Here is a 27,002-nt window from a genome sequence, read left to right as displayed (position 1 = left end):
CCATAACCTCTTGAGTGAGTTCATTGATAATGCTTCATTAGAAAGAGATGAGTTTGAGAGGAATTTGCCCCCATTCACTCTTGGATTTGAGATGGTAGGACTTGAGAAATGTATGGGAGATGTTGTTCAAGATGATGAAGAGGAGGTTGAGGTTGAATCATTTGGAGTTTTTGAGCTTGAGGGAGATGTAGATTGTGAGGGTTCTTCATTTGAGGATTCCATGATTGATTTCCATGCCCTCATTAGTGATGTGAGACCTTGTGGTGAGGGAATAGCTACCCCTTTTCCCCTTTCTCATACACCTTTCTCCAAAAGGTTTAACTATATCCCCTACTATCCTATGTTCCTCCCTTCTTTTCTCAAAGAACCGCTTAGGAATCCTCTTCCTATCCATGCTTCCGAAGCCCCCAACTCTTTTATTGTTGATGAGGAAAAGAGTTATAATGCCAACCAAAAAGATTTTTGTGAGGATAGTTTGCCTCCCTATCTTTCTTTTTCTTCTTATTCTATTGATTTTTCTTTTGATTCTTTTACTTTTTCTTTTCTCCCTTCTCTCAAACATAAAGTCTCCTTGTACTTTATGTTTGCTTGTCATATGAGCATCGCGTATGCTCTATTTCTTGATATGTTTGCCGGTGCATATGACAAGCTTTTGCGTTCTTTGTCGGGTTATTTACTAGATTGGTCTTGCTTGGACGTTAAACAAGCCTTTGCGGGAAGTAACCCGTGTTTTATTGCTTTCATTTTCTTTTGTTTTTAGATTAGATTTTCTCTCAAGGACGTGTTTGTGTTCCTTGCTAGGTACACAACTTGATATACTCTTGCGCATTGGTGATGATCAAGAATCAAGGAAATGTGCCTCAACTTACCTATCATGTGGAATTCAAGCCTTATTTGTAGAGATTGTGGCCCATATGAGGTTATTTCGGGTTTTTTTTATGTGATTTTGCATTTATCCCATATCCGGTAATATCCTTCTTTTCCCTCTCTCTCTTACTTATTGTGACTTGAAGATCATGTGTTGGTAATGTTGGATTAATTTTTCCTTGTTTTCCCCTCCTTGGTTTTATCGTTTATGATTTGAGAGCTTGGTTTCATTCAAGCTTGGGGGAGGGTATTCTATCATGTTTGGTGGGATGTTGATTCATATATGTCATGCACTTGAGTATATGCATTTCCATGTTTTTCATGCTTTTGGAAAATCCAAAAATATTTTTGTTTACTTCAAGGCAAGTTTAGCAAAATTGTGTTTTGTTTGTTCTTAATTGGACATTATATCTTTTGGATTTGTTTACTCTTCAATGCCTTTCTTCCTAAGTGGTTAATGTGTGCACGGTTTGAGAGTGTCATTGGTTGACTCTGGGATATTACATGCTAAGGTAGCCGGGTTAAGAACTTTTAGGAATCCATGAAGCCCTAGTTCACGTGGTATGTGGTAAGATGGTGTTGCTCTCTATAGTGGATTTGGCACCCTTAGTTGGTATTTGCTTAGTTATAATCCCGTGTGAGGTAACATTGTTCTACCCTTCATCACTTTGTTGTGTGGCGCATTTGGATCCTTAGCTATGCATGTCTTGATCCTTGTTTTGACTTATAGCTCCCAAGATCGTGATCGAAGCACTCTAGGGGAGGAAAAGGGCACTTCTTTCTCATTTTTCTTTATCTTCTTTTTGTTTTGTTACAAATTTGATTTTCTATTTTGCATAAACCTACTTGCTAACCAATTTGAGCCTTATGTTTCCCGCTCTTGTTTAAACCGCATTACAAACCTAGTGGCCTATGTTAACCAACCCTTATAGTTAGTGAAGCATTGGCATGTGAGGTTTGAGTTTTGAGTTGTTGATCATAAACAAGAAGCATTTTGAGATTTGGTTAGAGTTGAGCAAAGAAATATGCAAATTTATGAAAATCAAGTGAAGTTTCAAGAAAAAGCCGTCCAAAATTAAAAAAGGCAAGGACAATGAATAAAGTTATAAAAAAAAATTGAAAAATAAAAAGAAAAAAAAAAACAAAAACAACAAAAATATTTTATATGGTTTCGTTTTCTTCCTTAGTTTAAGCATTGAGGACAATGCTTTGTTCAAGCTTGGGGGAAATATTGTGTGTTTGTGTTGAATAAGCTTGGGGGAATGGCATTAGTGGTAATTTTGCTTGATATTTAGTGAATTCTTGAGTTATTTTTGAGTGTCGGCCGCACTTTTTGCTTCACTTAGGAATTATCACCAAATTTAAAATTTTTACCCCACCTTAACCCTTAGCCTTACGTTACAACCAATAAAAAGACCCTTAGACTCTAGTGGGTTAGGTCAAAAGAACGGTGGAGGGATATAGACTTCAAACCTATGGAAAGAGTATGCATAGTTGAGACGTCGGGATTACCTTCTCAAAGTTTTTCATTTCTTTATCTTTTTCCGGTTCCTTCGTGGAATCTTGAGAAGCTAGCTTAAGGGTTGATTTGAAGCTAGTGGAGAGAACGTGGCCCGATTGGTTGGGGCTAGGGAGGATTGAGTCCTAAGTAGTTCTCTATGCTTAGCATGTGTTATGTTTCAATCAACCATTGACATCTTGGAACGTGCATACATTTGTCTATTTAGAAAGGTTTGCATTCACTAGTACTTGTCCCTATCTCTTGTCCATATATGAACTTATGTTTTGCTCTTTCTTTTCATGTTTCTTTTTCTTTTCCTTTTGTTGCCTTGCCTTGGTTTTTGTCAAGAGTTGTGGGTTAAGCTCTTAGGAAACCCTCACGAGACCTCACTCGTCCTCATAGGCGACTTTGGGGTTTTAAGGGCTTGTTGTAGCTAAAAACAACCGTGATTCATACGTTAGTGAGTTAGTGTACATTCTTTCTCCTTGTTTCTATTTTGTTTCTTTTGCTTCCAATAATTTCGTCTTGTTCTCTTTTGCTCTAGCTTTGCTCGAGGACGAGCAAAGGTTTAGCTTGGGGGAATTTGATGAGTGACATTTTATGTCACTCCTAGGATAGTGTTTATGCCTTGTTTTAGCTTGTCTTAGGGTGTTCTGCAGTTGTTTTGTTCAAATAATGCATGCATACATGTCTCGATGTATTTTTCATGAAATCGCGTATATTGTTGAATGCTTGCCTTCATTACGTGTTTGCACCGTTCCCTATACCTTATTGCTTCCCTTGGTGTTTGTGCTTAGGTATTTGAAGTCTTGGATTGCAAAGAAGAAGCCAAGGAAGCATGAGAGAAGAATCGAAGAAAGCAAGGTGCAAGGGTGCGAATAATGTGCGGGCGCGCAGCCCTGTGAGAACCCGCGCAAAATTTGCGAAATTGCAGAATCGAGGCAGAAAGTTTTGCGCGGCCTGTGCGCAACATATGCGCGGGCGCACACCTACACCGCGCGGGCGCGCAGATACGGTGCGCGGGAGCGCATCCAGCAGCACGGGCGCGCATACCCAAGCACAAGCCGCGCAACCCACAAATGCGCGGGCGCACAGATCCTTGCGCGGGCGCACAGATCCTTGCGCGGGCGCACAGCGGGTCCTGTTCAGCGTTTTTGCGCGATTCTTTATATATTGCGGGGCTTGTTTTGTACGGGGGAGAACTTCATTTCTTTAGATCTTTTTCCCTTGTTTTAGGAGAGATTCTCTCTCTAGGTTTAGCTTAGGATTAGAGTAGTTTAGAGAGAGAAAGTGAGGGTTTCTCCATTGTTGAGCTTGGATTTTGAAGAAGAAGATTGATCATCTTGTTTGTAGACTTTCATCTTCAATCAATGAGAATCTCTAACTCTCTCTCCTCTTTTTTATTTGCTTTCTCTTGACTATTGTTTTTGTTGTTGGTATTGCTTGTTAATCATGTTGATTCTTGATTATTTGTTGATTAATCTTGTTATTATCATGATTAGTGAGTAATTTCCCCATTGAGGGGATGGTTGTGGTGTAGTTGGATCTTGAGCATGTTCTAGGTTAGAATTGATTTATTTGTGATTAAAGTCTTTATATGCTTGATATTCTTCAATCTTCTTGCAAGTGCACATTATTGGTTGATTAAAGGTGAATCTTTGCTAACAAGGAACAGAAGTTGACTTAGCTAAGGTTCATTATTATCGATTGTTATTTAATAGTACCTCCTAGTATATGGTTCTAATGTGGAAGCATAGAGGCTATGTTAGGAGAAGCCAATTGACCCCGGAAGGCGGCTAGATTGGATCCTTTATTTCGATATTTGAGCATGTTTAGTTCATAAATAATTCAATTTCTATGCCTTTGTGTATGTTCAAGTGAATGCTTTACCTAAACCATTTCCCTTAATGTTTTATTTCTTGTCTTAGCATATTTAGACTTTAGTTTATTTATCTCCTACTCCGGACTAGCTTAAGTGTCGATAACATTTGGTGGTGTTTATCCGTTCTCTGTGGTTCGACCCCTATGCTTGCCTTATACTCGTATTAGGTTTGTTTAGGTTGTATAAATTGTATTTGATCTAGGGATAGACAATTGACGACGCGTTTATTCCCTTGTCAAATTGGCGCTGTTGCCGGGGAACGGCTTCCATTACCATTGTGTTATCTTATTGACGACGCGTTTATTCCCTTGTCAAAAGTATACATTATAACAAATCCAACAATGTATTATACAATAACATTTGTTTTTAATATACTAGTAAATTAATGAAGTCAAAACTATTATGTAAATAGTGAAAAAAATAAACTGTAACACTTATTAAAACACGGATGGAGTATTTTTTTTTAATTATTTAATTAGGAATAATTATACCTTGAAAAAAAGTTAGAGTTAGGCTATGTTCATTTCACCTTATTTTTGCTAGACTGAAATTAACTAAAATTATTTTTGCTCTACTTAAATTATATTTACTTAGTTGAAATTAATTTTATTGAACTGAAATTATTTTTGTTGAGCTGAAATTATTTTTACTGATTCTCTGTTATATTTTTTTATAGTTACTGATTTTTACCGAACTGGAATTATTTTTATTGAATTGAACTTATTTTTACTGATGTGAAATTATTTTTGATGAACTAAAATTATTTTACCTGAATTGAAATTATTTTCACTGAATGTTATTATTTTAAGGTGAAGTGAATATAGCATTAATCAAACCTAAAATATTAATGTATAAATTTGTAGGTGAATGGTGGAAGATGGATATACAAACACTGTACTATTCATTTCTTCAAAAAGGAGGAGATCCAAATATTTTCGATGCTTACTTAATCAACGGTCATCCTGGTGATTTATATCCCTGCTCTAAACGAGGTAAATTTATTTTATCGATCATTCTAGATTTTGTGATCATGTCGATGCTCAATGCAATTAGGCATACTATGGTGATAAAAAGAATTGAATTTTTTTTCCAAGGGTTTATATTTAAGTAGTCGTTCTTTCATACTTCATCCGTTCTTTTATAATTAATATGTATGAGTTTTGCAACAAAGTTCTCAAATTAAACTCTATTTTGATTAGCTTTTGTAATTTACAACTATGATTAAACATAAGACATAGTCGTAGGATCTTCCTAGAATCATGCTTTTAATAATTGATCATTAATTGTCAAAAATTTCTAATTAAATTGATCATTAATTTCAATTTAATGATGATTAGATATTTAGTCATTGAAAATGTGACAAAAGAATCATGTCAACTAAAAGAGAAAGGAGCGAGGGAGTGTTTTTCATTGCATTAAAAACATCTGGTGGATCTCATAAAACTTTTGATTATCTTCTTATATTGATTAATGGTACAAATAATCAAAATTGTTGTTCAAATTGGTGTATGTATACACACAGATATGTTCAATCTAAGGGTTGATCAAGGGAAAACTTATCTACTTCGGATAATAAATTCAGTGATGCAAAACATCATGTTCTTCGGAGTAGCTAACCATAATCTGACAGTCGTTGGATCCGATGGTAGCTATACAAAGCCATTTACAAGCGATTATGTCACTATATCTCCTGGTCAAACCATAGACGTACTCCTTGAGGCCAATCAAAACCCGAACGAATACTATATGGCTGCAAAGGGTTATGAACGCACACCAAATGTACCATTTCCGAGAAACATAACAACCGGCATCATCCACTATAACGGAAAATACGATACAAACAATACAACTTCTCCATTGCCAAATTTACCGGTCTACAATGATACGGATGCATCTGTAAATTTTACAAACTCCCTCAGGAGTTTAGCGAGTAAGGATCATCCTGTCAATGTCCCCTTAGAAATTACCACGGAGTTGTTTTATACGTTATCCATCAATACTTTCCCGTGTGAGATATGAAACACATGTGAAGGACCAGGAAATACCCGTCTTGCAGCTACTGTTAATAATGTAACTTTTGAAAGTTCAACCATCAACTTACTTGAAGCATATTATCATATGGTTAATGGTCAATTCCAAACCAATTTTCCAAATAATCCACCCTTGAAATTCAATTACACGGCAGCTAACCTTCCATCAGAGTTCCGAAGATCAAAGCGTGGTACAAAGGTGAAGGTATTGAAATATAATTCTACAGTGGAGCTTGTGTTCCAAGGGACGAATATACTTGGAGGAGCTGATCATCCTATGCACCTTCATGGTTATAATTTTTACGTTGTTGGGTCGGGTTTAGGCAACTTTAACAAGGAAAAGGATCCTTTGAACTATAACCTTGTTGATCCACCTTACCAGAACACAATTGCAGTTCCTTATAACGGATGGAGTGCAATTAGATTTAGAGCCGATAATCCAGGTACGTCTTCAATCACGCAATCATTAAACTTCTAATTCATTTATATGTACTAATTTAATCTTTTATACTCGTATATCAACAATGTAGGTGTTTGGTTCATGCATTGTCACTTGGATCGACACGCTTCATGGGGAATGGAGATGGCGTTCATCGTCAAGAATGGTAAAACACCGGAATCGCGTATGTTGCCTCCACTACCAGACATGCCTCGTTGTTGAACATAACAACACAAACAAGCATTTGTTTAAAAGCTTCATTTATATTCATTTAAATTTTGAAGGCAAGATTGTTTGTATTATTTTGGGCTTATAATTCTTTCTTTTCATTTATATATCAAAGTTTTCATTTTATTTTACTCAACATAATAACCGAAGTGTACCTAAGCGTGCTAGCTTGCCAGCTTATACAATTATTTGTAAGGGCTTCCCAGTTGATCTATTCAATCAACATAATATGTCAATCTAATGGCACGGAGCGTAAATAAGTGGAATAGTAATTCAATACATGTCATCAATTAGCCATATTGTCTGCTTAGTCACAATACATCCCCAAGTAAGGAATAAAAATCCCCAAGTATGGAAGTCTAAACGACCTTCTATATTGGGGACTAGATGTAAAAGAAATGTTACTCTTCCTTAATACAGTACTGAGTAGTTGGTTGAGGGGGAACACGGTAAAAAAGCTACCCCTACACGCAAGTTCTAGTGATGTTTCCTTTTTAAAAAAATTAGGAATTGAATTTATTTGATTGTAGCTGAAATGAACTGAACTGAACTGAAATAAAGTGATGGGAGTTGCACTTAAATAAACTGAACTCAATAGATTTTACATTAATATTTTATTATAGAATAAAATTAGGAATTGAACTGAAATGAAGTGAAATGAACTGAACTGATTAGAGCTGAACTTCACTGAATAGGCCCTTAGAATGGTATTATATATACTGTTATAAACAATTCTAACAGTTTCAATACTCGTAGAATTTTTTATAAAGGCTTTACCTAAATAATAAATTACTTGAACGAGTTGTAAAACATCAGTCCCTAAGCAATGGCTTTGGAATAACATGGTAATAGAATAGCATACTAAATTAGTCCCTAACCATAAGGTTAATACAACAATTAAAATTTTTAAATCAAATAGTCAATTTAGCTCTGATAAAGTGACCTGTGGCATTAAGTTAATATAAGTGCTTTACATGGTTATTGTTGATTGAGATATATTTTGATTAGATAAATAACCCTATATGTTCGTTTTTTTAACCTTCCTGAGTAGATCCAAATTTGTAACTAACCAAAATTAATAATGACCTGTTCTGATTTACAGAACTAAGGTGAAGTGAATTGGTTGTAGCTGAACTGGACTTAACTAAACTGAGTAGAACCGAACTTAATTGTTTTTGAGGGAATGAAATTAGGAACTGAAGCTTAAAGAATTGAAGGGATTGGAAATGCACCGAACTGCACTGTACTACAATAACTAAAATTAAACTAAAGAGAACATGCTCTACGATATATCCAGCTTGAAATTAAAAAAGTGTAAAAGGAAGTTTAAACTAAGGAGAACATACCCTACGTTATATATTTATAGATGTACTTATCAATTTGTGTCTAAACCCTAAGATAGGGGTGTTTATCGAGCGAGTCAATTACAAGTTTGCTCAACTTGTCCAAGTCGTGCTTGTTAACTTCTAAACTTGAGAAGAATTCAAGGCAAGTGTTGATCGAGCGTTGAACTTAGTCGAGTTTGAGTAGCTTGTGAGGTTCTAGAGAGTTACTCAACTCAATTAGTAACCTTACCGGGGCTGAGCAAAATCACCCGTAAAACCTAAAACCCGAAATCCCAATCGTAACTGGTCCTCAAATTAAGGTACCCGATCCGATAACCATAACGGTTCAGGTATCCAATCCGATAATTTGTTATCATACATGGTTATCAGATATCATTTTAAAAATATGGGGTACCTAATCCAATCCTAAAAGCAATTTTTTGTTTTTTTCCATACTTAAATCTATTCTCCCTAAAGCCAAACCCTTACTTTACATCATAATCATTATATAATATCAATGATTAGTAATATTATTAATAAGGTGGTCAAGATTATGTGATATTGTTGTTAATTAGCTAATATGATATCTTATTAACTACGTTAGTAAGTTTAATTATCGTTATTGGATAACTGATTTAATCGATTCAAAATCAAGGTATTGATTTTGGATATCACTTTCTGTGATATTGGTTAACATGTTATCGAAACTTATTGGTTCGGTTAATGGATATCATTTTTTGTGATAATGGTTATCGTGTTACCTAAACTGTTAGTACTAACGGTACGGGTACCCGTCCCATGCTCACCCTACCCTAAACCGTAAACCCTAAGCCCAAATCACTAAACCCTTAACCTTATACTCTAAGACCCTTTACAATGGTTAGACAATATTTTTAGGAGAGAGAGATTATTTATTGCAATGTATACCAATAAGTTGGAATCTAATAAATCGTAGTCAATAAAAAAAAAGTAGCTAAGTTTAGATACTCAACTTTGAGCTCCGGCGTTGACTATCACGTGTTAGTCACTTGACTTATTTCTTTAAAAAAAATTTCCCAAAATTTCCCTCCTTTCCCGACCTTACCCTTTCATTGGTTAGGTCCGGAAAGTAGGGAAATTTTGGGAAATATTTTTTTTTAAATAAATCACGTGAATAACACGTGATAGTCAACGCTGACCATCAGGCAAGCTCACCCAAGTACCCTATACGAACAAAATGCAACTTAACAGGTCCTTTTTCACAAGTTTTCACTTAAAATGTCCTTTTTCAAAAAGTCGACCACTTAAACGCCTTTTTTTCACAATTTTCTCTTTATTTTATTTTGTAATCTTATAATTGTTTATATATATATATATATATATATATATATATATATATATATATATATATATATATATATATATATATATATATATAATTGATTTGGTGGGCCATAAATTGAAAGTAACATTTATACAAATTGAAAATGGGTATGGACATATTTTATCACCATTAGAGGAAAAAATAGAAAAAAAAACTCATTTTGTTTTTGAATACTAACAATTGAGTCTCACCATTGGATCGAGATGGTCTAAACCTCAAACTCTAAACCCACATGACACTAATATTATCATTTGCACGTCGCACTACAAACATGTGTCTGAATTGACATGCACAGTCAATTAGTTCATCTCTTGAAGAATGAATTCAACTTATCAAAGTCAATGTTTGATTTTATTTTGTTGAACAAAACTTACCACGATATAACAACTTTTAATTTCTTTTTTTTTATAAAAAAAACACTTGAACCTCACAATGTTAATGTAATTAATTAATGAGCTTTGATAAAGGGTTACTGGTGTAGAACAAATTAATGCAGAATAATATAAAAAATGAACGTAGTTCATATCAGATCAATACGAATCTTGCAAAATCCCACTTAATATATTAGTGTAAAATTTATATTTTAATTTGTACGTAGTATGTGGTTTTATAAATCATTTCAATAGCATAGTTTATAAAGGCTTATCCTAAATAATACGAGTAAATTACTTCCCTTAAAAAAATGGTAAATTACTTGAACGAGTTGAAACAAATAATGGTGTGAATACAATGCTTTAGATTACATGGTCTAATACTAACATAATAAAGCAGTCCCTAATCATAAGGTTTATACAATCATTTTGTGTGTAACCCTAAACAAACAATTAACCCTAAACCCTAAACCAACCATGAACCTTACAATAACTATTATTTTCTTCGCACATGGCCATACACACATGTATCTGGATTGACATCAGGGGATTAATTAATCTGTGGAAGGTCGAATTCAATAGGTCGCGGTCGAAGTTTGATTTTCTGGTGTTGAACAAAATTTAACAATAGTATGACAACTGTTTTTATTTTTATTTTAAAAACATTTTTAGCGAAAAAATGCTGAATCTTTATACTATTTGTGTAATTAATAATGAGCTTCTTAAAGGAGGCTATACACCTTATAATACTTATACGTCGAATACTCGAGAGTGAACATTGACAACTTTGTGTGTTTTGATTTTGAATTTACACTCATCACAAAAAAAATCAACTAAGTTCAACATTATGAGTTCTTCTTCTGCTTCTTCCGTTTCATTGGTAAGGCAAGTACTGTGTGGCCCTGGTATTCCAGCTAGAATTTCAATCGTCAAAAGAGGTGTTAATGAAAGGAAAAGGTTCTTTGGATGTCCATACTGGCAGGTAGTGCTAATGTCATTATTTGTTATATGATTTTTTTTTGTATAAAATTATCAACTAATTCCTATGTAGTGACTTTGTAACCAAGATAACACAAGAGACTGTAGAATCTTTGAATGGGCTGAAGAAAACCAAGATGGAGATATGACGGTATTATTGGAGAAGACACATGAAAAAGTTAAAAAAACTTAAATTGAAGAACATGGCTCTTTCAAAGGAGATCAATGAGGTTAGGGAGCAGCTAAAGCGTATGATTGACCAAAATTTAAATTTGAATGAGAGGAACAGTGCTTTAGCTGGTAGAATTAGCCTTCTTTCAGTTATTATTATTACTAGTTGGGCATTTTTTGTTCCAAATGTGTTTGTGTTGTAAAATGTATTGTGCCTGGTATAGTGGTATGGGGTTTGTGCTGGAGTATATACCTCTTCTTTGTATGCATGGGTGGATGGATCTATATAATCTTAACTAAGGAAAATAAATGTGTCTTTTTCTTTGGATGTATTTGTTCATTAAGAAGTGGCAACGATATTGTCAATCAGTGTAGATCTGCGAATATGGTTGCATTGTTATTGTTTTTGTTTAATTACTCTACGATTTTGATTCGAAAATAATACTTCATAGCATTATATACCAAAGGCTTCAATATTACACAATAAAAATAATATCATATTAAAACATACTACTAGTACAAGCTAGCTTGACAGTGAAACAAATAAAACCATTCCAAAGGCAAATGTTAGAGTAATAACAAGAGGTAATACTTAAAAAAAGTGGCGGGAAACAACACATAATAATTCATCTTGAAAAAGACCAGACATGAGAGATGCTCCAATGATAGATTCAAGTGTTAAGACAATTCGACGCGTGGTTGATGGTACATCCTATATTAAATAAAGAATTAGTACATTATTATTAATATAAATGTTGGAAAAAGAGGTAATAATTAAACAATAATATGATGAGTAAGAAAAATGTGTTTACCGTAAAAAATGTTTCCACTTTGCCATAAAAGGAGTCGCTCCTTTGCTAAATGAAAATAACATCAGCCTTCCACATAACAACCACTCCACCGCAAACATCGTCCGGAGGGATGCAAAGACACTTATAGTCGCCAGGCACATCAGACAAAATGGTGTTGCTGTTCTCAATTATTTGTCGAGCCTCCAACAAGATGACTGTAGCCGGTTTGTGAAGAGAGTGAAGCTCATGTAAATACTCAATAAATGATGGCCTTACTAGGCCACGAACATTCCAACAAACAATAGTTGCGGTCGTTGGAATTGGTATCACTGGAGTAATTAGTTGTTCTACAGCATCACCTTGGAAAAGGCTGAACTCAACCCTATGGTAGCCCGACACAAATTTGGTCTTTGAATCATAGCCAACCCACAAGTGTAGTATATGAGGAAATGAAGCAACTTTCATAAGCTGAAAACCATCTGTTAATGTACCCATGCATAAGCGCACGGGTCTTTTGTGGAGTTGAAGAATGGATGAATTAAAATCTAAATCGAGTTTAGGATCAAGTAATTGGTTTGGAGAAAGCAGAAGGGATGGTCTAAAAGAGTCCATTGGAAATGAGCCAAGACACCACCTAATAAACACTTGGAAGTCAATACGGAAGGATACATCTCATGAATGTTGGGGATATGAGCAGGGCGAATTGGACGCGTGCCATCCAACCTACGCATGAGGAGGTTGTTAAGTTGAGCTATAGTAAAAGTGACTGGGTTCAACATAATTGCGGCGATGGAATCACGAGACAACACGGTAAGAGAAGTTACAGAGGGATTATTCTTAAAGAAGTATTTGTATTGGGTGAAATCGATTTCTAGGACTTGGCCATTGGGAGGATTAAAGTACAAAAACACAAGCCCACAATTAGGTGTTGATGTGGTTTGTGCCATATTTATTGGAGTTTTGGGGATATTGATGCTAAAAACAGAAATATATTGGTTAAAACAAGAATAACAGTGGAAAGAAAGAGTTTCCAAGGAATGGTTTGTGCGGTTGTGTTATGTGCTTTGTTATCTAATGTTACTCCCTAATAGGAATAATCTCACTAACTTTAGGTAAGTACCAAGCTATAAAGGCCAAAGCATACAACGGATACCTTAATCTCCACATACCATAACAATGGTCTAAACGGTTTGCAACAACGTACATCTTTTCCACATATGCACGCCCTGTCTCCCAAACTTCCTTTCTCAAGATTCCAACAACAGAATCAGAAGGCGAAAAGTCTGAAAACAACATCTACCACAGACACAAGGATCCTTAATTAATAGCGGTTCCCAAGAACAAAAGCAAAAACAAGGTTCACAAAAGTTCATGGTTTATGTATATAGGATGAATCTATGACAACAATAATGCCCTAATTCTAAATAAATAAAAAACGTTACCTGGGAGGTACATAAAGTCATAGTAAATAAAATAACATTTCAGCTATTGGCTTTTTAAAAAAAAAATAAATAAATAAAATAAAAATAAATAAATAAATAAAAACAACATATCAGCTATTGCACTTTCATGTATTGCAAATTTGCAAGTATTAGTATTTGGAAATTAAATGTGTAATTTCATGTTGTATCTGTCCAATCAAGTCTTAATATTTTATAACTAAAGCTAATGGCCATCCGTGTTTGGCCATTGACTCAAATCAATAATTGACCAAGGTTATTAACTATCCATGACATGTCTCCATACTCCCAACCAATTAATGAAAAATGTGTAATAATATGTTCCCTTGTCTTTGATATTATAAGAGAGTTGTAGTTTATATCTAAAAAAAAAAAAAATCAAATCTCGCGGGAAATATTTGATAACCCGCCATTTTCTCTAGTATTTATAAGGAGATATGCAGTCGAGAGTTCTATATCCTTTTCTTCACGTGTAATCCACACACCCTCCTTATAAGCGTGAAAAGGAAATACTTAGATGTTCCCCTACACAATATCAAAGTTAAAAAACGTATGAACCAAATTTCCATGTTAGCTGATCCTGAAATATTCCTATGTGATATTAGAAAACCTATCCCCTTGAAAATCCAAGTCACAAACACAATAACAATACATAATAAACCACCTAAACAGTTAGGATGCCAAAGGTTCTAGGGAAGAGGAATTATTGCTGAAATCAAGTCACATGTGATTAGGAAACATGGAACTGTCCCTTTTAGTGATGTTGACGCAAAAACTACTGCAAAAAGAGTTTGTAGCGGTAAGGGTTCCTCGGGAGACCTAATATATATAGGAAACAATGGATTAGCGTACCCTGCCCATGTACCCGATTTATCGGACCTAGCACTGTTACCAGCGGCTCTAAAATGTGTAATAAGGCATATCCTATCAGTGAGAGGTGGCAAAAGGGTAATGGTTTCGAGCATATTATACCAGAGGCTTTACAATTCATTATGGACCCGCCATCCCTTCTACCCCGTGTACGTGAGTCGTGCTACTTACTAGAAGGTAAACACTACATATAAGTAGTGATTCAGACGACTTATAACTAATTACTATTCCCGTGCACCTTAAGATAGGTAGCATAGCATTTCACAAGCACTAGTGTGAGTGCAACTAATTTGGATGGTAGATCCATTAAGAGCACTATAAATGTGGAAAATAAAGGTCATCACGATAATAAATGTCATATTGTAGCTTGGAATTTTCGCGACATGGCCAGAAAATCATTTTTTGTAATCATCAAGCATCTCATAGATGTCCATGCACCTGACAACATTTTACTAAGTGAGACTCGAGTAACAATTCAGATGGCTAGATTTATATGTCATTAATTTCATTGGTTCTATATGGTGGGCATGTCTGAAAAGGATTGTGTGGGGGGTTACGCGGTCATAAGTCTATTAAGCAAGTTTAAGTTCGAAGTAAACCAAGTCCTAAAAAACGGATGTCAATGGTCGATTACATACCTTGTTAATTAAATATGTCCAAGTTTGCTATGAATTATGTATTATGTACTTATGTTGTTCATGTTTGCTCTAAATTATGGATTATGTTCTTCTAAGATCTAGTGTTGAGCCTTGTTTCTATTAGTGCCAATGGGCCCAACATATATAAATTACTCTATGAGTTTAGTCAGTTGGACCCAACATATATGGGCCAGTTTACTTAAGGTTTGATCTTGGCCAATATATCACTTACAACATGGGCTCACATTCATAGCCACTGGCCCAAACGTTCGGTTCAAATTCACCACGATTAATGTATACACGATTTTTTGAATTGTTAATTTGTTATTGTCATGTACTTCTGGTAGAATCACTTTAATCATAACGAAAACAACAAAAAAAAATACTATTGATACAATCACAGTTGATAATTAAGTTTACACATTGTACATCTATAATTAACAGTACAATTAAGTGTCCAATGAAAAAACAATTAAAATCAAATTATTGTTAATGGGCTTCCCTATCAATGCAAACATGCTTCCCTCAAATTACAAACAAGTAAAAACGTACTAGTATGCAATGTATAATTAAAACGTAAAAGGGTACAATAAAAAGAAAGGGTACAATTAAAACATTCTAGAATGCAAAGTTGACAACGTAACTGAACAAGCCTCCTATCGCCTCTTGACACAACCTACAGCGACCCTTCTCCGCCTACCCTTATGTGGCACCACAAAGTTTAAGACGTACTATCAACAAATTAGCGCAATCATTATCATAGGCATGGGAACATCAAAAAGTTTTAATCAGCCAAAATCAATTACATTTATTATTATTTGCTTCAAAACAGATCGTTGATATTGATCACTACTTGCGCTTAGTTTCATTACTTACAGTGTGAAGCAATGAAGTGTAAGGACTTGTGTCCCTGGGCTCTCCGGGGTGTTTCTTTCCATAAGCAACGTCTAGTAACTACAGACCAGCATATTGAAAATAGTTAATAGTTGATAAATTGGTTAGATGATCATTGGCATGAGAAACTTTAAACCATAAAATCATATTACCCCCAACTTCCCATAATCGCCGGAGCGCAAGCGATCGTCTTCGGCTGCCATCCCTATGTGTTTCATTGTCCATATCTTGATCCGGGGAAGTGTATTCCAATCGACCGGATCCCGATTTAGTCGGTCTTGGTAAAAAATCCTTCAAAAGGGATAAAATGTTATTTTATTCGGGCCAAAAATTACAACAAACCATACGCAACAAAAAAAAAAACAATACTTACAACTGCAAACATCATACATCCACCACATCCACTAGCATATCCATTCGCGTAAAAAATCCTATCAAAGTTGGATACACTATCCATGAGTTTATTCGACACCAGTTCACACCAATCATATTGAGTACAATCCATCGCACAAGTAAGTGCAGGTAACAAGTCAACCGCTAAACGGGGACACTGGGTTGGACACAGCACCAAATGCAATGTTATAATTAGGAATAAAGACTTGAATTCTTCTTCTTCATCCTGATCAAAATGTCCTTCTAGCCTATCCATCATTTCCCCGGTTAAAGGAATACCAACAGAGCTGTACATACGCACAAAGTCTGTGTTCACTTAACTCAACCATGATCTTCCGTATTTCATTAACAAATTTTGGAACTTCTCACGCACATCAGTAGTCATATTTTTAACTGAAGGCACTGGCTTGGATCCATGAGGAATTCCTAAGATCCATTGAACCTAGTTCTTGGAAAATCCAAACACTCGCCCATCTAGTGCAATAAGCTTTTTATTGATTGGATCGATCCTTGTAACTATCTGTAGACACCTACTTTTGGCCTCCTGTCCCGACAGGAAGTGCTATGACGATAAATAAAACTATCTTTGTGTTGGATCAACGTGAAGAATGCTTATGGACAACTGATTAAATCACGATAATGCAAAATGACTAGCCTAACCCAAAACAAAATGAATTAAGGTCCAAAATAACTAAGCCCGATCATAATTAGACTTAAGCCCGAGGTTAAAACCTAATTATGATGGATTTAGAGGCGCCTAGGTTAAAAATAAATGTTGTCGCAGAGAAATCCGCGCGCATCTCAATGAGTCGCGCTGGTCTGATGCGCGCAACTTAATCAGTTGCGTGTGACATCCAGTGCTACTGCTAGTGATGCGGCTGCAAAAGATTCATAATTTCATAAAAATATAAAATCGAATCTTACATAATGCCGCGCGCAAGACGTTAAGTTACGCTGCCTAAAGCAGCGCTTCTAAATCACTTGCGCTGGGATGTCGCGCGCAACTTATTCAGATGCACGCGACACCTGCTGCGACAGAATGCTCAAAACCCTAAACGTATCCATTCCTTATAAATAGAGGCCTAATATGAGGCTTTAAAAGACAGAAATTAACCTAAAACTCTGGTAGAAACTTTGTGAACTTGTGTACTATCAAACCCTCTTGTCCTAAACACTCACCCCCTTAATACTTGTTACTACGGTGGAGGTTCCCGAATAAGAAGGAGTCCATAAGTATTCTAAACGAAGATCTAGCAAGGAAAAGTGGTAAATTCCCGAGCACTTAGATCAATCACCTTAAATTTCTTGTTTAAATAACGTTTACTTAATTAATTAATTAGTGTTGTTTGATCACTTTAAACGAACTTTTAATTAATTAATTCCACATAGTATCTTGTGTTAAAAAAAAGAATAGAATTGAATAAATTTATTGTTGGTTGATCACTTAAGTTAAGGCGAATCTTGTTTATTTTTGTTCTTTTTACAAATATCAATTAAATAAAGATAACGCCTTTTACAATGTAATTCCTACATGATTGACGCGTGTAAATAAAATCAACTAACTTAGTTTTTAGGTGTCACGTTGCATGTATTGTTTGGTGATGAAATTGTGAAAAAGGAAGAGCTAGTAGAGGCCGTACTAGGGCTAGGATAGCGATTCCCCCTTAAAGGGAACGTTATCTTGGTACCCTCGCTCCCAAACTCATTTCTGGTTTATGTAGACCAATTTGGGCATGGGTAAACTTACGATTTGTGCTAAATATCCCTTAAACTCTGCTTGGGAGAAAGGCATGAACGAGGTTTATGAGTTATCCTAAAACTCATTGGCGACTCCTACTTGTTTCTTATAAAAAAGCGTGATGATAAGATCAATTCTAATTCAAGGTCCCCCAAACAGTCAGGAATTCAAATTATAATACACCCTAACAAGTGTAAAGTCCTAGGATTTTAAAGGGCCATGGGAATTTAAGGAGATGGATCCCCTACGATGGGCACACCCTCCTTACAGTGGCGACTCCACTAGGGACTTAGAGGTTACAAGATTAATTTTTAGTTATGGTCCAAGGTTTCCAACACTAGGTTGCCTATGGGTTGTAACGGGAATTAACTTGGATAATCTCTAGTTAGAGAGCGAGACTTGAATGCATAATATCTTCCTTTTTCATAAAAGTAAAAGCCAAACAAGCAACATAGCATCATGCATAATCATAGCACACTATAACCCTTGGGGATTAGCTCATTGACTAGGGGTTGCCAACACTAGTCTTCTATCCCGAAATCAATAACAATCATCCCACCCATATCGCCAACAAAATGTTGGGAGGGCTATGTCATGAGTCAATACATTGAGTGATTGATTGGTGCATCGTTCCTTAAGATATGGTACCTTTGGACACCCAAGCTTGCGACCTTAGAAAGGCATTGTGTGAATCTTTGCTTATGGTATGCTTATGTGATTATATGACTATGTGTGACGTGTTTAGGATAGCTTTTTTAATAGTTTGGTTTAGGTTCCCAATTGTGAAGTTGTCCCTTCGTAATTTTAAGTCGCATTTGAAGGGTAACATAAAAAAAAATATATCGAAAAAAAATGATAAAACACAAACATAAAAAAAACTGCTCGCAGGTGGCGCACGCAACTCATTCAGTTGCGCGACCACTACCAGCGCAAGAGCTAGGGATGCGCGCGCCTTCCACGCACAACCTAGTTACTTGCGCGCACCCGCTGTTACGAGTCCTTTTGATTCTTCAAGAACAATTGGCTCGTATAAACAAAATCATTATTAATGAATTGTTTAAGGGCGATGTTATCCATTCGAATGCATCTTGCGTCCTTTCTTTCTTCCTTTCTTCTTTTTTCGTCTCCTAAAACAAGCGTATTGATTTACTTAACCTTTCGTAATTCTTTTAGGGCTGGTTTCCAAGCTTGGGAACGAAGACTCCCGGGCCTTGCATTCTAAGTTTAACATCAAACAATTCACACCTTTCAAACCACCTTCCCTGAACAACTTACTCTAGTCCAACAACGATGTCAACCATAGAGCAACTCCAAGAAGAGATTGTTCGTTTGAGAGAAGAAAAGGCTCAAGAGGCCGTGGAGAGAAGAATTAAGAAACTTGAAAAAGCTGAAAAGAAAAATGTCGAAGCTTTTGCCTTGCAACAAAAGATGGAGGAACTATCCATCAAAGAGAAGTCGTTAGAGAAGCTTGTTCTTCGTTCCACCATGGGAAACAAGTACTTCGATGCAGAAAAGTTTGTTCCTCCTACAGGACTTACTTTACCGGAAATGTTCGTAGCTACAGACTTGCCAATATTCAAGGTGATCAATAATCCAAAAAATCATCTAATGAGTTTTACTGGCACCATGGCTTTAAAGGGAGTTGGTCCTAAGCTTTATGCTTTGACTTTCCCTTTATCTCTAGACCCAGCCGCAAGAGAGTGGTACTATGGGCTAGATGCTAATTTCAAGACAACATGGGAAGATGTAGTTTCGGCCTTCATCACCCAATATAAGAGTAACGTAGAGTTCAAATCAACTTTACGTGAACTTGAGATGCTTAAGCAAGGCGACGATGAAGGTTTCCTTGCTATCTACGGTAGATGGCGAGAAAAGGCAGCCACCATGCCCAAAGACCACCTGAACTTGAGTTAGTACAAAAGTTCATTGACAATTGCCATGAAAAGTACAACAAACATCTACGTTACCTTGGTTTAGACACTTTTCAAAAGGTTTATTCTGTGGCTACTAGGATTGAAGATGATCTTGCTAAAGAAAAAGCAAAGAAGCTTCATCATCATCAACCTAAGAACAACTAAAAAAGGGGAATGAAAACACTTCATCCTCTATTGATGTATTTGCGACTTCCACGCAATATAATAACACAAATCAATATCATAGTAATGACCCTCGAAGAAGATGGTCAAGAGAAAGAAGATTTAAACAATTTCTTGTGAGCTACAAAGAGTTGTTAGAAAAATTAAACGAAAAAGGATTGGTCGCACCAACACGGCCAACGCCACCCACCTCTCTAGAAAAAGAAACTCTCAATGGGATGGTAATGCCTATTGTGCTTATCATAGAGGTGTTGGGCATGATACTGAATGTTTCTTTGTCCTAAAGCACAAGATTCAAGATCTAGTAGACGATGGGAGAACTCCCACGCCTAAACCCAACAACAATGTAACCCCATTGGGGACATTTCACATTGATGAGGATCATATGGGAAGTGATACGTTCAATACTTTGGATTATATCACTCCCATAGGGAAGCCTCTAACCACAACACTCATAAGGGCAACTAATGAAGTGTGTGGGTTATGGGACGACGACTTCGAAGACTTATACGTCTCTAAGTATGCCGCCATCTCACCTCCACCTTGTCTACAAAATGAAACAAGTGGAGCGCTTGATTGGGATCATTTCTTGGGGAAATCACAAGACTTATCAAATCTCTCCTTAGATGAACAATGACATCAAGCAAAACTCATAGAGCATCTTGAAATGGAGGCGCACTCAAAGCCTCTAGAAGAAAGTTGGTTCATGAGTCCTACAACTAACCCAAACGAGATAGATCATCTAACTCGTTCTGGGCGAGTTTATCAAACACAATCAAATGGATCTTCGACTACTCAAAATCAAGTTCAAAATCCAATACCACCTCCACTTGAGGCGGAAGATCCATTGGTCAAGAAAATTCGCCAATCTAAGGCGAATGTTAGCATTTGGGAACTCCTAAGTACTTCTAAAGAACATAGGAATTCTCTTATGAATGCTTTAACGACTTTTTCTGTAAGTACATACACAACTCTCCAAGATCTCGTTAGCTTGCTTACTTTCGAGAAATCCGACAAATCATTCACTTTTACTAGTGATGATTTGCCTTTAAAAGGCACTACCCACAACAACGCATTATAATTAAATGTGGGGTGCAAGGATACAACATCCCTCTTACTTTCATGGACAATGGGTCTGCCGTAAATGTGTGCCCATTACGAACTGCGAAATACTTAGGCCTTAATCCAGAGAAATATTTTCAATTAACAACACAAAGCATCAGGGCCTATGACAATTCAAGGAGATCGGTGTGTGGAACTGTTAAACTACCAATTACCACAGGCCCAATACAAAAGATGGTTGAATTTCATGCCATGGATATTAAATCTACATTTAACCTTCTTCTTGGACGTCCTTGGATACACGAGCTTGGGGCGATACCATCCTCGCTCTATCAAATGATTAGGTTGAACTATCAAGGTCTTCCTATGACTATACATGCTTCTCCTCTCAAAATAGCAATAAATGATCAATCGCTTCTATAAATAAACCATGATAATGATGAAGAGGACATGTGGGGATTCACCACAGAGGCAATTTGCACACTAGAAATGGAGGAAAGCCTTGAAGAACCATTTAATCTTGATCCATATTCTACCCCAATAGTAAACAACATCTTATTCAAGAGCAGTTACTTTCCTGGGATGCCCTTGGGAATAGAAATAAAGAAATCTCTTTTACTTCCTATCCCAAAGAAAAGCTTCTCCTTTGGGTTGGGGTATAAACAAACTAAAGAAGAACTGGAGTCTCACGATTCTAAGATCAAAGCACGTAAAGAAAACAATAAGAAAGGGATAAACACTTTACTCCCATCCTACAATCAAACCCTTAATGGTCAATTCATTAGAGAGAGAAAGGATTACCCATGCTATGACTTTCCTGAACCATTTGTTCTAGAAGGTATCAAGAAGCCTGGATTCGAAATATTCCACGATTGTTACTTCTTAAACGACAATTTCGAAATCGTTCAATCAAAACACCCAACTCAAGGGTGCTATGATGGGCAAGAATTCAACTTGCTATTTGGACTAGAGTAAAACTATGTCGCTACAATGACTAATCAGAACGCCATCCAAGATGAAGCTTTTGACCTAATCTCGTTGATCACTCCCTTTAATGAAACTTTCGAGCATGGATGGAGGAAGACTTTCAAATGGGTTAACCATAAAGGTGACAAGCTGGAGATCACCACAGGCGAAGGGGAGATGTTTTAAGAATCTGATGATGTGTTTAGTGTAGACTTTAAGGAAGCTGAAAGTTTAGGCTTTGTGGCCATTGTTGAGTCTTTATTTTCTAGTTCTAAGGACAAAGATCCCAAAAAGGATTCTTCTCTTGATGTGCTTTCTTTTGATTTCAATAATATGAGCTTTATTTCCGAGTATATGCCTTCTTTTGAATGCTATAATAATCAATCTAATGAAGATGATAATATTAACAAACTGGTTGAAATAATGAATGAACGAGAACAAAAGAATCTTGTAATTGAAGAAACTGAAACAATCAATATAGGAACCAATGAAAACAAACGGGAAGTCAAAATTGGCTTAACCTTAAATCTAGAAGAGCGATCGATCCTCATATCGACGCTTAAAGAATTCGAAGACGTGTTGTCTTGGTCATACAAGGACATGCCTGGAATAGATAGGGAAATCACGGAACATACCATTCCCTTAAACCCTACCTCTAAACCGGTGAAACAAAAACTTCGACGAATGAAACCTGACGTCGCTTTAAAAATAAAAGAGGAAGTACAAAAGCAATTAGACGCGGCTTTATTCGCGTATGTAATTACCTAGAATGGGTAGCAAACATCGTCCTAGTCCCTAAAAAGGATGGACGAGTTTGCATGTGTGTTGATTTTAGGGACCTCAACAAGGTTAGCCCTAAAGACGATTTTCCTCTACCTCATATTGTCATATTGGTAGATAACACGGCTGAACATGTGATGTTATCCTTTATGGATGGATACACTGGTTACAACCTAAAACTAATGGCAAAAGATGACGAAGAAAAGACATGCTTTATCACCCCTTGGGATACATATTGCTATATAGTCATGCCATTTGGTCTAAAAAATGCAGGAGCTACGTACCAAAGAACGGCTATGACTCTCTTGCATGATATGATGCATAAAGAAATAGAAGTATATGTGGATGATATGATTGTGAAATCCAAAGATTGAATGGGACACATAAAAGCTTTACGCAAATTCTTCACTCGTATAAAAGAAAATAAAATGCGATTGAATCAACAAAAAAGCGCCTTCGGAGTGACTTCTGGCAAGTTACTGGGATACGTAGTAAGCACACGTGGTATTGATATCGATCCCTCTAAAATAAAGGCAATTGTTGATATGCCTCCCCCTCAAACAAAAAAAGAAATTAGGGGGTTCCTTGGCAAACTACAGTATATTAGTCGATTTATCAACAAGTTGACAATGACTTGTGAGCCAATATTTAAAAAATTGAAAAAAGAGGAAAAACATGAATGGGACGATCAATGCCAAGAGGCCTTTGAGAAAATCAAAGATTATCTCAAAAGTCCACCAGTTTTACCACCACCAGTACCCATACTACCTCTTAGGCTATACATTACAGTCACAGACACGGCCACAAGAGCCATTTTAGCACAAGAGGTAGAAAAAGTCGAGCGTGCAATATATTATATAAGCAAAAAATTCATCCAATATGAAACAAAATATAGCTCCTTAGGAAAAACAAGTTTAGCATTAGTGCGGGTAACTAAAAAACTACAACATTATATGCTACCCCACACCACTCATGTGATTTCACAACAAAATCCGATAAAGTATTTGTTTGAACAACAGCCCATACAAGGAAGAATATCCAAGTGGTTGGTAATGTTGGCCGAATTCGAACTAAAATATATTCTTGAAAAATCAATAAAAGAAAAAGTAATATCTGATCTTCTGGCTCAACATCCTATTCAAACAAGTCATGCAAAAACTACTCATCTTCCGGATGAAGAGATTCTCATGACGCAAGATGACAAATGGGTAATGTACTTCAACAACGCATCCAATCAAAAAGGATGTGGTGTGGGAGTGTTACTCATAAGTCAGAGGGAGCACATACTCCAATCTTTGACAAACTAGACTTTGAGGTTACTAATAATGCTGCGGAATGTGAAGCGTGCATTATTGGATTAGAAGCAGCAGCTAGCATAGGTGTGAAAAAATTGGAGGTATATGGAGATTCTAGCTTGATGATAAATCATATACTTAGAGCAACTCGTCGAGCACTTTGATTATATTGACTTCAAATATCTCCCAATGGATAAGAATCAATTTGCCGATGCGCTAGCAAAATTAGCCTCAATGATCAACATTCCTGATCACTTAACAATGATGCCATTATGCATTGATAGAAGAGAAGAACCAGCTTATTGCAATGCAATAGAGGAAATAAGTGACATCAAAGGAGAAAGTCCTTGGTATGATCATATCCTCCAATACATTACTCATGGCACATATCCTAATACTTCATCGAAAGACCAGTGAGCTTTGAGAACACTCGCAGCCCAATATGGTTTATTAAATGGTCAATTATGCAAAAAGGGACCTAATGGCCTGGTCAAAGCTTATTGTGTATAGACCAACCCGAATCCACACACCTTATGGAGAACACTCACATAGGTTTTTGTGGACCTCACATGAATGGAAAAATGCTTGCTAAAATAATCTCACGACAAGGGTAATTTTGATCCACTATGGAACATGATTGCATACAATATGTCAAGAAATGTCCAGAGTGCCAAATGTTCGCTAATTTATAACACCTTCCACCATCCGAATTGTATAACCTCACTTCCCCTTAACCTTTCTCGACTTGGGGAATTTACATAATTGGTAAAGTTTCTCCACCAGGAGATAGAGGACACGAGTACGTACTAGTAGCCATCGATTACTTTACTAAGTTGATTGAGGCCGCTTCCTACATTAATATCACTTCTAAACATGTCGCAAAGTTTCTCGAACGAAATATATTTTGTAGATATGGATTTCCACACGAACTAATTAGTGACCAGGGATCTCAATTCAAAGTAGAAGTTGAGACCCTCTTAGCTCGTTATAAAGTAAAACATCATCAATCATCTCTATATAGACCTCAAATGAACAGAGCTGTAGATTTGGCAAATAAAAACATAACAACCATCATTAAGTAAATGGCAGAAAATTATAAAGACTCGCCGAACAAACTACACTTCTCCCTATGGGGTTATAGGACATCCATACGAACATCAATAGGGGTAACTCCATACTCCTTAGTTTTCGGAATGGACGCAGTTCAACCAGTTGAACTAGAAATACTATCCCTACGCATTGTACTCGAAAGTAAGCTACCGGAAGCTGAATGGGTACCAGCAAGGTATGAAGAGCTTTTATTTCTCGACGAACGACGATTAAAAACTTTGCATCATGTACAAGTCTACCAACGACGCATCGCGCGGCACTTTAACAAAAGGTTACGACCTCGAAATATTAAAGAAGGTGACTTTGTACTAAAAGAGGTTAGGGGTCCACCAAACGATCTAAGAGGGAAATTCAAACCTAATTGGATAGAACCATACCGTGTAATTGAAATTCTATTAGAAGAGATGTCAGATTAATGGATATTGGTGGCGATGAAATTTGTCAATTAATAAATATTGATCCACTTAAAAAATATTACATATGAAAAATCCGGATAAACTCGTTCATTCATTAACAATCATGTCTTTTAGTATTCAAATAAAGATTTTAAGTGTTATGCACTTTACCGAATCACACGTTAAAGCTCATAACACTTGGGGGTATAATAAAAAAACATATACCATCCAAAGTGTTCCGATATTTTCGAACATTACGAAAAACTCTTCACACTGGTGGGGTAAAAATATGATAAAAAAAATTAACACTCGTAGCACAAGTGTTGCGCACAACTAAATCAGTTGCGCGCGGATGTCGCTCGCAACAGAATCAGTTGCGCGCAATAGGCACGTGCAACCTTGGATGTTACGCGTGCCGCCTGATGACTAACTACGACCCAGAATTTTACGCTTGAATAAATTTTCAATTTTTACTAGCGATAAAATGAGGGAATCAAACTTTAGGTATACTCGGAAAACAAAAATTAAACTTTGATTTAAGTTATTAAACGAAGTTTGATTAATTTTTCATTTAAGTTCTATAAGAAGAATTAAAGAAAAGTTACAAGAAAAAAAAAATAAAGGGTTTTTCTAAGCTATGCCCTCCAAGTTATTGAATTTCTAAGTTGTACCCATGCTTTTTCAAAGTTATAAGCTATGCCCTCCACCTCACGATATTTTATCAACAATACCCTTTGACAGTCATATCCGTTAACGAAAGTTAAGTTATTTTATCAACAATGGTGTCGTGGCGTTATTAATTTGACACGTGTCCCATTCTAATTGGTTTAACACTTTAACAAAATTTTTAAAATAAGAAAATAAAATAATAAAAAAAGGTTATTGTTAACGTAAAAGGTTATTGTTAAAAAAAATTAGTGAGGTTGAGGGTACAGCTTAGACGTTTGAAAAAGCATGGGCACAGCTTAGAAACTGAAGAAGTTTGGGGGCATAACTTAGAAAAACCCAAAAATAAATAAATAACTTTTGCAAAGAACTACGCAAAGACCTGATTTCGTAATATGAATATGTAGGCAATCTTTATGATTTGGTTATATATATAAAAAAAGGATGTCTTTTTATTCCAATCAAAGTTCAGAAAAAAAAAAAGGTTTTAGGATTAGATAATAAGTAATTAAAAAAAAAACATAGTAGTGATTACACTTTATTCAAAATAAAATAAACTAATAATATTGTGTAACACTCTAAGGTTTTACTATGTCCTCAATCGTCACAGTCGACGGTGGAATAGTGTCCATCGTAGTGCTTTCAACAACCTTGGAGCTTTCCCCTTCACCCTTCTTCTTGACCTAAACGTTA

At 36.0% G+C, this 27,002-nt stretch overlaps 1 pseudogene; it reads left to right on the top strand.

Moving 5' to 3' along the window:
- The window catches only part of LOC145585084 (laccase-10-like), a 159,348-nt pseudogene that overhangs the window by 25,999 nt on the left and 106,347 nt on the right, over nucleotides 1–27,002 (top strand).

Source organism: Chenopodium album, chromosome 16 (assembly GCF_948465745.1).
Source record: "Chenopodium album chromosome 16, dcCheAlbu1.1, whole genome shotgun sequence".
NCBI classification, from domain to species: domain Eukaryota; kingdom Viridiplantae; phylum Streptophyta; class Magnoliopsida; order Caryophyllales; family Amaranthaceae; genus Chenopodium; species Chenopodium album.
This window is presented reverse-complemented; position numbering and strand designations above follow the sequence as displayed.